This window comes from Oratosquilla oratoria, chromosome 6 (assembly GCF_046742065.1).
Source record: "Oratosquilla oratoria isolate Oo_2021 chromosome 6, ASM4674206v1, whole genome shotgun sequence".
NCBI classification, from domain to species: Eukaryota; Metazoa; Arthropoda; class Malacostraca; order Stomatopoda; family Squillidae; genus Oratosquilla; species Oratosquilla oratoria.
In genome coordinates this window covers 66,188,061-66,202,795 of record NC_134782.1, presented here as the reverse complement: position 1 = coordinate 66,202,795, position 14,735 = coordinate 66,188,061, and the positions used below count along the sequence as shown (strand labels likewise).

Sequence of the window (14,735 nt, the reverse complement as noted above, 5' to 3'; positions counted from 1 at the left end):
CCTCACACACCTGGCTAAGTTGACCCACAGTAGGTCAGGTCTTAGCTAATCCCCTTGCGCTTAGGTCAAGACCCGGGGACGTTAGCGTCGAGGCACTTATTGCCAGTTTGAATATTTTCTTTTATTTTAATGTGGAATGTTCTTTCTTTCTCTGTGTGTGACCAGATTACTTGTAAATGGTCGTTTGTGCATTTCTTTTTGTATTTCTGTAATCGGTACCCTTTTAGTCAAGACATACGCTGCGGCGTATGAGTCTTGACATTTTTTTTTTTTTTGTAATCTTAATTTGACCGCGTATGGCAACACTCAATCGTCCGGCCGACTGGCTGGGTCACATATATCGATGAGTTGCCATACAATTGTATATTATGTACTTAATTTTTATTTTGTTAGTATTAAGATTTGTATTATATATATATGTATTTGCATATATGTTTTGTGTGGGTTCTCAAAAGGTTCTTGTATATGGGATTTTTCTATACCGTATTCAAATAGAATATGGAAAATCTTCCTCTGTCCTCTCGGCTGTTATGGCAGTCATGACCACCTCAAGTCATGGCGCCTTTAAAAGTAGGAACCTTCTTGTTTCGTGGCCCCTTAGCTCCGTCAAGCATCTCCTTCGTGGGAGTTCGTCGTCGTCGTCGCGGTTTCGATAAGTTTTCATTTCCCTCGTGGGATACTTCCTGCTTAGTAGGAACTTGAATTCGATCTCGTTGCGTAGTGGTAAATTGAAGCAAAGTCTGCGAAGTGCTTCGCCTCGTTGTGTGGTGGTAAAGTGGTTAAGATTGAGTGTAAACAGTGAAGTGTTGGAAGTATAATTATTATACTTCCGAAAAGTGCAAGTGAAGGGATTAAGTGATATTGTAATTCCGAGTGCAGTGGTAAAAGTATAGTGTAGTGAAGTGTCTTTTTTCTTTCCTTTCTCTTTTTTTGTGTGAAGTGTTCGGTGTGAAATAACTTCCGATATTAAGTGCGGTGCTAAAAGTATAGTGCAGTGAAGTGTTCTGTGTAAAATCAAATACGGTGTTGGAAGTATAGTTACTATACTTCCGATATTAAGTGCAACTTCGTCTAGACATCCGGCCACCGTGGATCAGCGGTCGCTCAACGTCGTTTCGCTCGTCTGCGAAGTGCTCCGCCTCGTTGTGTAGTGGTTGTGTGTGAATAATAGTGTTGTGATTAGAAGTATAATTATTATACTTCCGAGTGCGGTGCTAAAAGTATAGTGTAGTGAAGTGTCTCTGTGTGAAATGCAGTGCTAGAAGCACTGTAGTGTAGTGTAGTGTTCTTTCGTCTTTCGTGAAAGTGCAGTGACTAAGTACTTCCGAGTGCAGTGTTAAAAGTATAGTGTAGTAAAAAAGTGCAATTGAAGGGATTAAGTGATATTATAATTCCGAGTGCGGTGCTAAAAGTATAGAGTAGTGAAGTTTCTGTGTGAAATGCAGTGCTAGAAGCATTGTAGTGTAGTGTAGTGTTCTTTCGTCTTTCGTGAAAGTGCAGTGACTAAGTACTTCCGAGTGCAGTGTTAAAAGTATAGTAGTGTAAAAGTGCAATTGAAGGGATTAAGTGATATCATAATTCCGAGTGCGGTGCTAAAAGTATAGTGTAGTGTACTGTAGTGTTTTTTTTTTTTTTTTTTCTCTCGTAAAAGTGCAGTGACTAAGTACGATATCAAGTGTTAAAAGTGTACGGTTTTAAACACGATGTAGTGTAGTGCTCTTTCCCCCCCTTCCCTTCTTTCCTTTTTTTTTTTTTTTTTTTTTTTTTTTCTCTCCCCTTTCCCCCTTCCCTCTCATAACCCTCATCTCCCTACCTCCATACTACCTCCCCCTCCATTTTCCCTCTTCCTCCACCTTCACTCTACTCTTCTCCCTCCTGCCTACCTCCACTTCGCTCCTCCATCTCCTATTTTCTCCCGCTCACAACTTCCTCCTCCTCCATAACCCCTCCTGCTCATACCCTTTCTTCTCCTACTTCCTCACCATCTCCTCCACCCGTCCTCTCCTATCCCACATTCTCACTCTCCTCCCCTGTACCTAGTTGCTCTTCCATCCTTGCCCTTCGCCACTCACCCTTAAACTCCCTTCCTCCTTCCACTACACCTATCACTCTACTTCCCCCCCTTTACCACCCTCTCCCTCACGCTCACCCTTACTTCTTCCTTTCTCACTTCTCCACTATCCCTCCTCCCCTATCACTCCCTCCTTTTCCTCTCCCCACCTCTCCCTCCTCCGCCTCCCCAATCACTACCCTTCCGCTTTCCCGCCTACACATCCTGTCTCGATCCCTCGTTTCCTGCTACCAGCAACAGCAAGAATGGATGAATCCACGCGCCTTTCAGAAACGGGCGATGACGGTGAAGGAGGCTGGGTGACTGCTGGCCAAAAGAGGAGTAAGAAGAAAGAGCGTGCTATTCGCTCTGGAGATGGTCAGGAGAGTCGGGAGCAAGCGGACGGGGCCAGGAGGGCATCGCTCCCTTTGGTCACCACAGGATACAAGATCCCAAAGTCTCCAGAAGGTTTCCAATCAGCCTATGCGCTTTCTCGAGAAATCGAGAAAGAGCATAGCAATTGGAGCATCACTTTTAAGTATCTGCCAACCGGAGAGATTCTCATCTCTCCTAAGGATGAGGCCGCCACTTCTGCCCTTGCCAACCTAACGGAGGTCAGTGGTAGGAGGGTAAACCTCCAGAGGATGGAAGGAGCGGAAAAGGGAACGAAGATGGTGCTACAGGGCTGGTCAACAGTTAATACCCTGGACGCCGTCGAAGAGCATCCACAGGTGATCAGTGCAGAGAGATGCACCTGGAGGAAGGAGAACACCAGGCAGGTCGTGGTTACCCTCCGGGGGCCCGCACTGAGGGAACTGGACCTGGGCATGTGGGGCACGTTCCCACTACGCACCTTTGTGCCGGACCCCATGAGGTGTTTTCGCTGCCAGCAGTACGGGCACCACCAAAGGCACTGCAGACGCTCGTTTAAGTGCGGCATCTGTAGTGGCCCACATACCACCGACACGTGCATTTCAAAGCACAAGAAAAACGAGGAGACGACTGCTAAGTGCCCCAACTGCGGCAAAACACATCATGCTTGGAGCCTTGCCTGCGGTGTCCGCAGAGACGAGGCCAAGGCTGCAAGGGAGGTATACAAGGCCAGAGAGGACTACGTTCCAGCCCCGCCCCGTTCCTCGGTGTGGAAACACCCTCGGCAACCGAGGGAGCCACGCCAGCAGCCTCCAACACCGTCGCCTGCGCTAACGGAGGCAGAGTTCCCTGGGCTCCCTCAGCGGCCCCAGTTCCATAACGGAACCAAGAACCACAGCCCCCCAGCAGAACCTCCTGTCCAGAGGGAGCAGCAGCCGGCGCAAGCCCTTCCGCGGCTACTCACCTTCCAGGATGACGAACTGATGCAGTTCGTCATGGTCGCCGCGGCTGCGCTGGCCCGCCACCTGGGGAGCTCGGAAGACCAGGTCAGGGAAGCTGCGAGCTTCCTCAAGGACATGGCGCAGGCGATGGTCTCCATCAAAAAGTGCTCACCTGCCACCAAGCCCTCCATGTCTCCGTCCGCTGCACCAGGTACCACCCAGGTGACCGAAAGCTCTCCAACGATCCCATCTCCTGCGCAGCCTCCCGCAGTGCCCTCGACCAGTGTCCGAACACCCGAGGAGGATCCAGCGCCCTCCCCAGTACGCGCAGAGCCGCCAACGTCTGACGAGCCGGCCCGAAAAGGCAAAGCAGGAGCCGCGGTCAAGGCTACACTGCCTGAGGGCCCAGTTCGAGTTCCGCGGTACCAGACGAGGCGAGAGGTTACCCTCTCTAAGGCAGGTGGCGCAGCGTTTGTGGCTGGATTCCCTGACGTACCTAGGGGAAACGAAGGGGCGGATACGGACACTGATGGTAGCAGCGAGGGCTCTTCTTCTTCACCGTCAAGCCCGTCATCGTCATCAGAAGACAACGAGCACCATGGATAGTGTGTCCACAGTGCGCTCGACCACCCAGACTGTTCGCTTCCTCCAATGGAATATCCTTGGATTCAGAGCGAAACAGTCACTTCTGCAAGCCATCATACGGCAGGAGGAAAAACAGGTCATCCTCTTGCAAGAGACCCTGGTGGGAGAGGAAGAGATCAGGATCTCTGGATACCACGTGTTCGTGTCGCCCCAAACGGACACAAGCAGAGGTTGTATGACCCTTGTCCATGCGTCCATCCCATGTTCAAGAGTAGACCCACCAATAGAGTGTGGGGAAGATGTGGAGGTGCTCGCAGTTCGACTGCACTTCCCCCATGAAACGATCCATGTGTATAACATTTACAAGGCCCCTGTGCGTGGACACTTGGACCTGGGGGAAGTATGCACCGTCGCGGAGGACGAGCAGTACATCATCGCAGGTGACTTTAATGCGCACCACCCCATTCTTCACTCTGTGTCGCCTACAAACTCGTCCGGGCGACACATTGATGAAATCCTGAACACCAGCCCGGGTGTGGTCCTACTGAACGACGGGTCGCCGACGCATGTACGACATGGCAGGCTCGATCTCTCATTTGTCTCCTCCTCATTGCTGCATCGGATGTCGTGGAGCATCAACGACACGGCTACGAGTGATCATTTTGGAATAGACATGTCGCTCACCGTAGCCCCGCCACCCCCAGTGGTCCAGAGAATAGGAAGGTGGAACCCGCGCAAGGCCAATTGGACGTTGTTCAAGGACAGAGTGGCTCGCGAGGTCGTCACCGACGCTCTGACCATGGGTGAGTTGGACGATGCGGAGGCCTCACTGGTCTCTGCTATTCATGCAGCGGCAGAGGAGGCAATACCTAAGAAGGGCCTCAACAGGAGGAGACATCGAGATGGTTGGTACTACAACCAAGAGATCAAGGATGCCAACCACAGGGTCAACCGTCTACGAAAGATCCTGCGTAGACACCACAACCCTGCTAACCTGGCCAACCTCCGGAGTGCCGTCGAAGAGGCCAAGGAGACAGCTCGACGTGTGCGTAGCGAGAAGTGGCTAGAATGGTGCCAAAGCTTTAGTGAGTCCACCACGCTAAAGGAACTTTGGGGGAAACTCCACATAGCGACCAGCCGTACCCCACCACGGCGCGCTCCCCGTGCACCACAGTGCGAGGCAGAAAATCTGGCGCAAGAATTTGCCAGACGCACGCACACAGCCACGCTACCCGTCGAGCTGCAACAGAGGCAGGCCATGCTCCGTGAACCAAGAGAGACCAGGATACAAGCTGCCATGGGGTCTCCGGGTGACACGGACACGCCATTCACCATCCATGAGCTGCAAGCCTCACGTAAGAGATCCTCCGACACTGCTCCAGGGAGCGATCTAGTGACGTACTCCATGGTTGCACACCTGGGGGATGCTGGAGAAGAAGCACTCCTCCAGGTGGTAAACAGCAGTTGGTCCTGTGGAAGACTTCCGTCCAACTGGAAGAGGGCCGACATCGTGCCTATCCCCAAGCCCAGGGAGCCCGGAAAGTATCGTCCTATCTCCCTGACGAGCTGCCTGGGGAAGACCATGGAAAAGATGGTTCTCCAAAGACTTTTGTGGAAACTGGGACCACCACAAGAGAACCTCTATGGCTTCACCAAAGGGGTGGGCACGGCTCAATGCATTACAACGCTTCTGAGCCATGTGGAGCAACGTCACGCCATGGTCGTCTTCTTTGACCTGGAGAAGGCATTCGAGCTTGCCAGTCCCGCTGCAATTCTGGACAGTCTGGCTGCCAGAGGAGTACAGGGGAAACTGTTACAGTGGATAGCGGACTACCTCTCCAATAGAACTGCCAGAGTCCGTCTACAGGGAGTGGAGTCCTGCTATCACCCCCTGGAAAATGGTACACCCCAGGGTGGGGTTCTCAGTCCCACCCTGTTTAACGTGCTGATGAGTGCATTAATAGCCATCCCTCTACCCACAGGATGCCGCCTCCTATCATACGCAGACGATGTCGCGCTGGTGGTGGCAGGCAGAAGGACCAAGGCCAGAAGGACGCAAATGTGCCTCGACCGCATTTCCTCCAAATGCGAAGAGCTTGGCCTCAAGATCTCGCCACCAAAGACCAAAGCCATGTGTTTTGGCACTAGCGTGACACCGAGGGACAGGCTTCTGCTGCAGGGACATGAGGTGGAGTGGGTCAGCACGCACATGTACCTAGGTGTCTGGCTCGACTCCAGGCTGTCCTTCCGGACTGAAGTGGCATACATCCGGGGAAGGGTCCTCAGCCGGATTAACGTTTTGAAGTCCTTGGCGACCAGAGAGGCAGGTGCCAACTGCGCTGTCCTCCGGACATTCTACGTCAGCGCAATTCGACCGGTGATAGACTATGCCAGCAGTGCTCTGGCTGGTCTATCCGCAACACGGTTGGCTGACTTGGAGACAGTACAGAACCAGGCGCTGCGCGTAATATTGGGCGCGCCGCGCTGGACTCTGGTCGCCAATATGCAGCAAGAGGCGGGACTGGTGCCTATCAGTGTGAGGATCTCAGGATTGGTGGTAGCCTTCGCCATAAGAGTCATTCAGAGAGAACATGACTCGTTCCTACGGCGAAGGCTAATCAGCGCCCTCCAGCAAGATCCGGATCTCTTCCCGCAGAAGAGGTGGTCAGCGAGGGTTGCACACCGCATAAGGGACCTTCACCTGCATGACCTTATCCTTCAGAAGAGGAGGGATGTGCCGGTGGAAGGTTATGTGCAGTCTCCCCCCTGGGAGAATCCACCGGCCAGAATCAGTGTGATGGCGTCACGACGCGGTACGCCGCTGCCGCGCCTGCGGGCGGATGCGGAGGCCACAATGAGATCTGTCGCCCAGGAAAACTGCGTCGTCTATTTTACAGACGGCTCCGTGGATCCCGTACACAACGTGGCAGGTGCAGCGTTTGTCACGAAGGACGAGGAACAGGGAGTAAGGGTGTTGGGCACTCGCTGCTCGACGCAAGCAGAGGGTGTTGCAGTGGGTCTAGCATTGACCCATGCTCTTAACACCCACCAACGTAATGTAGTTGTGCACACAGATAGTTTAGCTCTGTTGCAATTAATATCCAAAATTTATCACACTGACCAGAAAAAACTAATGACCTCACTGTTGTTTCAGCTCAAGGCCCTCCGTCAGCAAGGGAGATCAGTCGTCCTCAACTGGGTGCCGGGACACATCGGCATCCAGGGAAATGAAGCGGCAGACAGGGTGGCCAGAAGAGCGGCCACAGGGGACATGGAAGGCGGAATCGGTGTCCTCCCGAGCCGAACTGAGATCTTGGCCATTGCAACGAGAGCGATGGCCAAGAGGGAACTACAAAGCCATAGGAACCTAACAGCCCAGAGGCCGTCAGCACGCTGGTATCAAGTTGCCACAGCGTATGAGCGACTGACCCCTGGAGTCCGTCTCTCCAGGATAGAGGAAGTCACCCTTCATCGACTCCGTCTCGGGTATCGATGCTTCTCGGAGGTGACGGGACAGCCGGAGGCCTGCATCCACTGTGGAGAGGCCGGCGCAAACGGGCTAGATCATTATGTGGCCCTTTGCCCGGCGACCAGATTTCTACGTGCGGGCCCCACCACCTCGGCTGGGGGACTCATCCGTCGACTGACGGTGTCCCTTAACTCGTATCGGCTGGGACGCCTCCTTCAAGTGCCGCCCCCCAGATGATACGGATGGGTTCTGTTCGACTGTACTCTCTTGCTGATTTTTGACTTTTTTGACTTATGACACATTTTAATTTAAGCCAAGGACTAATGCTTTCTTCTCTTCACCTAGGTAACTGCGCATGATGCCTTAGACTGGACCGGATGGGACGCGACGGGTGCAGGAACCACGTCGGCTGGACCGGATGGGACGCGACGGACTCATAGGACACTAACCACGTCGGCTAGATCGTGGAGACCGTACAGCGCAACATATATTGACATATTTTAACAAATGTACATGTAACTTATTGTAAAAGGCATACTTGTATGCCTTCTAGGAATATGGGTAGAGACCCAAACAAGATGTATTTCTTGTAAATCAATAAATCTAAAAAATCTAGCTTCTTGGCTTTTTCTTTTTCTTCTCTGCAACGAGGCAGATCGCTCTCGTCTCCTCGAGGGAGACATCTTCCCCCGTCACCTAAGGTGTGCAAGGCACCTAGGTAGTATAGTAAGTAATCTTTAGTGTGTGAGGTGTAGGATCCCCTTTGGAGATATAAAATTGTGGACGTGGTGTGTCGGTAGGCTTTTGCCAGAGTCCTGTTTCTTAACCCTGTGGAAATTTCCTTTTTTTGGGTTAAGTTAGATTAGATTTTAGACGTGTCAATTTTTAGGCTTTTGTCTTATCAATCTTTTCTCGTGGGCGACCTATTTTTGTTTCCTGTTTCCCGTGGTTTGAATACCTTTTTGGAATAGGTTCTGTTTATTGGAGTGAACGTGTCGATTAGACTTTTGTTCATCTCTGTTTTTTCTCTCCACCCTTTTTATTCATTTATTTATTTATTTATTTTATTTTTTTTACTTACGTGTCATTTTTATTTCGGGGTTTTTACCATTTTTTTTAGGTCACATTTTGGGGAAATTAGAATTTAGGAGGGTCTTTCTGGCTTGTCCTTTTCTTGCCCGTATGTGATGTTTTAGTTACCTTTTGAACTTCGTTAAATGTTATTTTTTCTACCTTTGTCTTTATAAGTTTTGTATACAGTTTTGTATTCAAATATTTCTATTCGGGTTATATCTCACGTGAATTTCATTTTTAAATTTTAATTTTTAATACTACTGTAATCTTAATTTCATGACCAAAAAGTGTGATAGTTTTAAAAGTGATATGTGTATAATATTGGGGTTTGTTTATTTGATATACTTGTTGTTGTAATAAAACTTTAAAACTTAACCCTCTTTAAAAGAATCTGGACACGAGTGGATAGGGGTTTGGGGATTATAACACTATTCTTGACGAGAGGCGTTCATTTGCCATTCTCCATTTAAAAATTGTCCTCTCCTGTCGTCACTCCGTGACAGTGTGTGTGTGTGTGTGTGTGTGTGTGTGTGTGTGTGTGTGTGTGTGTGTGTGTGTGTGTGTGTTTATGTGTGTGTGTGTGTGTGTGTGTGTTTGTGTTTGTGTGTGTGTGTTTATGTGTGTGTGTGTGTGTGTGTTTATGTGTGTGTGTGTGTGTGTGTGTGTGTGTATTCACTTGGTCTTTGGATCACGTGTTGGACTCGTGATCGACAGCTATTTCCCTCCTGGAAGAGAGCTCAGAGCTCGTGTGTTTGTGTGTGGGGGGGTGGGTACGTGCCTTCCAAGAGAAGAGGCCGTATAAAGAAATGCAGTCCTTGCCCGCAAAACGAGGTGGTTTACCATAGGAGAGGAACGTCATAATCCTTTCTTATTACACTCTACGTCCATTTCACTCTTTCCAGCTCAGATCACTTTCCCAGGAATACTGGTGGTATGAGACTGAGAATAGGGAAGTTGTTATCACCTCACTTTGCTGATAACGTTTGAGTTATATATATATATATATATATATATATATATATATATATATATATATATATATATACACACATATATATATGTATATATATACACATATATATATGTATATATATACACATATATATATATCTATGTATATGTATATATATATATGTATATGTATATATATATATAAATATATATATATTGATAGATAGATAGATAGATAGATAGATAGATAGATAGATAGATAGATACCAAAAACGAAAATATAATGACACGAGAGACATAAACGTAGGCAATAAGATGTAAAAAATACTGTAGGTGAAAAGAATTTAGGAGTGTTAGTGAGTGCGGACCTTAAATCCAGGAAAAAGTGCATTAGTGTCAGGAATAGGGCTAACAGGAATTTATTGCTAGTACGGTTACAAACAAAAGAACAGAGGTAATTAATAAATTCTATCTGGCGTTAGACCCACCTTTGCCTATGCTGTACAGTTTTAGTCTCCATTCTATAGAATGGATATTCACTATAATCAGTACAGAGGATAATGACCAACAATGACCAAAGGCATAGAAACTTACTATAAGAAGAGAAGCTTAGGCACCTCAGAGTGCAGGGTGATTTGATAGAAGCATTCAAATGGGTCAAGGGCTTAACAAGGGTGATACAGGCAAGGTCATCATATTAAAACACCAGGGCAGGACTTGTAGTAATGGGTTTAGATTAGACAAATTTAGATTTAAGAAGGAAATAAACAAGAACTGGTTTACTATCAGTAACCACATAGAGGGCGCTAAAACATTTGGTTAAAAAGAAGAAGAAATAACTTTATGGACGGGTATGACAGATGGTAAGGGACATGGAACTGCCTAATATTAGTCTTATGGCCTCGCAGTCTTCTCCATTCTTTTGATGTTATGTTTAGCTTTCTGTCAACGTAATGTCATGGCCAGAATATCATCTTTCTTGGATTCACTGAGGCGAATATCAAAACATCGCTTTACTGAGCTTATCATTGTGCAACAGAAGAATAATCATGGTAGACCCAAGGTTGTCACAGCATAGGCCAGGTGTGCTACTCTTCGTTTCCTTTATGCCATTTCGGTCACAATGAAGGCCATTAAGGGCTAAGATCGCCCGCAGACCTTGAGACTTTAATCCTTGTTGCCTTATGCCAGACGCCAGGCGAGAATCTACGACCTTGGGAATTCATGGGAATTGTGTTGTTGCTACACTCGATCAAGAATGCTGTGGCTTCCTCACCCGGGCTTCGTTTGTTCGATTTTGACGTCTCGATACTATCCACCACCCTATGCTCCGACTTTTCGCCATTCGCCGTCAACGACACGACGTCGTGGTTTCAAACCACCATGGATGTCTATGGACGCTTTCACACGTGGTCGTGGTCGTGACGTGTGAAAGCGTCGACAGACACCCAAGGTTGAGAGCACGACGACGTGTTGTGGACGGCGTACGGCGAAAAGTCGGTACATGAGAAACAAGCCTTCATTTGGTCACAAAGTTTCTTTCAATGGATGATGCGACGTTGGACAAATGGATTGAAAGCTTCTTTCTGCAGAAGACAGCCCCGCATGGACCAATAGGTCACAGCGTGTCATACTAGTGGGCGGAGCCTATTTGGTACAATCGAAATGAACAGGTGATACATGTCACCGACATGTCCGAAACAAATTTACATACATACATACATACATACATACATACATACATACATACATACATACATACATACATGCATACATACATACATGCATACATACATACATACAGTATATATATGCATACATACATTCGGTACATACATACATACATACATACATATATACATACATGCATACATACATACATACATACATACATACATACATACATACATATATACATATGTACATACATTCATACATGCTTATATACCGACGTGCCACCGACTGGAAAGGACGTCTCGAACGAGCTCTGAAGAATAGTGCTTTTTCGCTATGTTAGAGGAAACGAACGCCTAGTTTGTTATTTGTATATGAAAGGTAAAGCTTAAAGGTGCCCGAAATGAGTTAATAAAGTGAAATTGGAGAGTGACAAAGAAGCAAAAATGGAGGATGGTCAAGGCAGACAGAAATATGGCAAAGCAACTTTTCAAAAGAAGACTAGATGTGATCAGAGTTGAATCGCCGTTAGGTGTCATCCCAAAGAAAAGTTGTAATATTGGGACACCACAACGGAATCAAAGGTATGAAGAGGAAAGTTATGTTGGTTTTTCCGGCTTTGCAAGAGATGATAGAAGACTGGGTAAAAATATAGATTTAGAAAGGGAGATGATGTATAAGAATATTTCATGGAATCAAGAGGTTACGGAATTAAAGGAAATTATAGATCTGAGGGACGAGTGCCTTGCAGTGTATAGAGAAGTGAGTGAGTTGAAAAAACAGAATGCAGAAAATAATAGAGAGGTTAGTGACCTAAAAAAAGTGATCATAGTAAAAATTAAAATGAAATGATGAAAAATGAAGGTACTTGCAAAAGTGAGGCTTTGAGAAGAGAGGTAAACGATCAAATTAAAGCGGTGACCGAAAAAGTTGGAGATAGTATAAGGGAAATACATCTCCAAAAATAAATAGATAAATGAATACATAAATAAAAACAATGGAAACTAGATCAGGAAAATAAATAAAAAACAGCATTTAAAGAAATTATCCAACAACAGGTACAAGAAAATGAAAAAGAAACAGTTATTAAAATAATCAAAGAGAAGGAAAATTGGGTCAGGGACACAACAGACAAAAAAGTGCATTGTGGTATGTGGTATAAAGGAAAAACACAATTAGCTATATACTTAAAAGAAAAAGAGAAGAAAGAAATAGCAAAAAAAAAAAAAAACTGAAAGTACAAGATGAGGGGCAAGAAATAGAAAAGGAAATAGAAGAAGTGCATACAATGTGACAATACTCAAAAGAAAAGAATCGACCTCTAAAAATTAAACTAACGTCACAAATGATAGCAGAAGTATTTGCAAAAACAGGAAAGTTGGCAAAAAGTGAAAACTACAAAAATATATGGATAAGAAAGGAAATGAGCGATGAGGAAAAAGAGAGAGAAAAGACATTAAGGATTAAAGCTAATAATAATAAAAAAAAAGACCGAAAAGACCGAAAAGAAGGATTTTTTTCTTCTTTTTTTGAGAGTGCTAGATTTGAGGCTGAGAAAATGGTATATCAAAATAAAGGAAACACAGGAAACAGAAAACAAGGAGGAAAAGGAAACAAAATTAAAAGTAACTTATACCAACATAGACGGTCTGATTTTAGGATTAGATGAATTAAATGATTATCTGGAGGATGAAAAACCAGATATAATGATAATCTATATACAATAAAAAAAATAAACTTTGTCAGATGTCAATCCGGTCTCTCAATGCCTAACCCTCCCTACGGTAAAACGGCGACACCCGTGTCTCGTGAGTACACTCACGTAAAGGTATTTCGCACTTATTACGCCGCATACGTTGTCATCAAGCGGTTGACCGGCGGCGAAATGCCAGAGGAATCCGAGGCCATAAAGAAGAAGCGGCAACGCCACTTTTGGAAATGGGTGACAGATCAGAAAAAAAATCCAAAAGCCGTTCTGCAGTCCAACAGACGGTACCTTTACCAGCTAAGGACCGAACATAGTCAAACATTCCCCGCTCTATATGCTAAAGTCAAATCTTTCACGACCAAAGAGTCGGTAAGAGAGTTTCATCGAAAAGTCCTAAAATGTAACAGCACTCTACGGGAATTAAAAGACTTTAAATATTGTGATGAAATGTTTGACGAATTAGAGATTTTTGACGGGGATACCACGGACGTGGCTTTCCGACAATTTTATGAAACACTACTTTGCCGGATACTCAAATTTTGTGAAGAACAGTGCTAAATCTGACCACAGAAACTATCAGATGCACTATCTCGATAGGTCATATAAAGCGTTTTTACGCTCCAAACGAGTGAACAAGTATGCGATAAAGAAAGTAAGGGAAGAAGCGCAGAATAAGAAGAAACAAGACGAAATGCGGATAGCTGAGGACCGGAAGAAACAGATAGAGGAACAGGCGAAGCAGAGGCTAGAAAAAGAAAAAAGGTTTGAAGAAGAGAAACTACGCGAGAAACTATTACGTCAACAGAAAAAGGAAGAGGCAAAAAAGTTACGTGAACAGAAAAGAGAAGAGAAAGCGAAAATCGCGGCATCGAGAAAAAGGATAAAAGCCACTTTAAGGAATGTGTCAGAGATTGATACGTTAACCGAGGAAGATAAATAGTTGTTGAACGATGATAGGGAAGAACGCAGACGACGTCACGTAAAGGAATCAGAGAAGGGTGTACGGAGCCAGCCTGCCGTAGACCTTATAGGCGCACTTCGCGAGGGACACGCCATTAAGTCGCGCCCCCGCGAGCAAAGCGAGCAGCGCCGCAGGCCAAGTACCCATGGCGAAGCCAGGTGCTTGTTATGGGAAAAAAAACCTACTACCACCAAATAGTGTTGGACAAGGTTTATATAATCACTGGATGAAAAATAGAGAGGACAAACAGGGTGGAGGAGTCGTGTTTTTGACTAAGAAGAACATTGGGAGATGACAGTGAAGGGTGGAGAGGACCTTTGGGGGAACATACTACTTAACATGATCATTGAATACACAATGACTCAATGGGTAACAGAAAATACCAGATATGGAAATAACGAAGAACTGTCGAGACTATATTTAATATTTGTGTCAGAGCCTGAAATTGTGGATGAAATTGAATACAAGACAGCAATTGGGAAGAGTGATCACATACTACTTGAGCTCGAACTAAAAGAGGAAATATATATGGGAAGAAACGAGAAACACAGAAACGGAAGACTAATGTATAACAAAACGGATTTTGGGAAATTTAGAAATTTATTTAAAAAAGAGAGTTGGGAAAAATTCTTTAATGAAGAAACAAAGATGGAAGAGAAATGGACGTGCCAGTTAGCAGTGGGTCCTGCGACTGTTTGTGTGAGCTGCTCTTTGTCTGATCTTTCTTGCAAAACCTGTTCGATATGGGTGACCCCGCAGAGATTTTCTCTCTATCGACATAGCTTTTGTAATCATTAAGATTCTCAAGCCTATCCGCCACGTCAAAGCGTCAACTCTGGGATAGGGGATACATTTATGAAACCAATTAAATCTAGATGTTCAAAGAATGTGTTATTTAAGCTTATTGGCAATTGAACAGTCAATGCCACTTCCGGAGAGAAGAAAACATT

The 14,735-nt window shown here is 45.9% G+C and overlaps 1 protein-coding gene across 1 annotated transcript in view; it reads right to left on the bottom strand.

Moving 5' to 3' along the window:
• LOC143026544 (uncharacterized) overlaps positions 1–10,700 on the bottom strand; it is a 339,242-nt gene extending 328,542 nt beyond the window's left edge. The window contains exon 1 of the mRNA XM_076187114.1: positions 10,689–10,700. The gene's annotated coding sequence lies outside the window, so the exon portion shown is untranslated. The remainder of the gene's footprint in view (positions 1–10,688) is intronic.
• Positions 10,701–14,735: the final 4,035 nt, after the last annotated feature.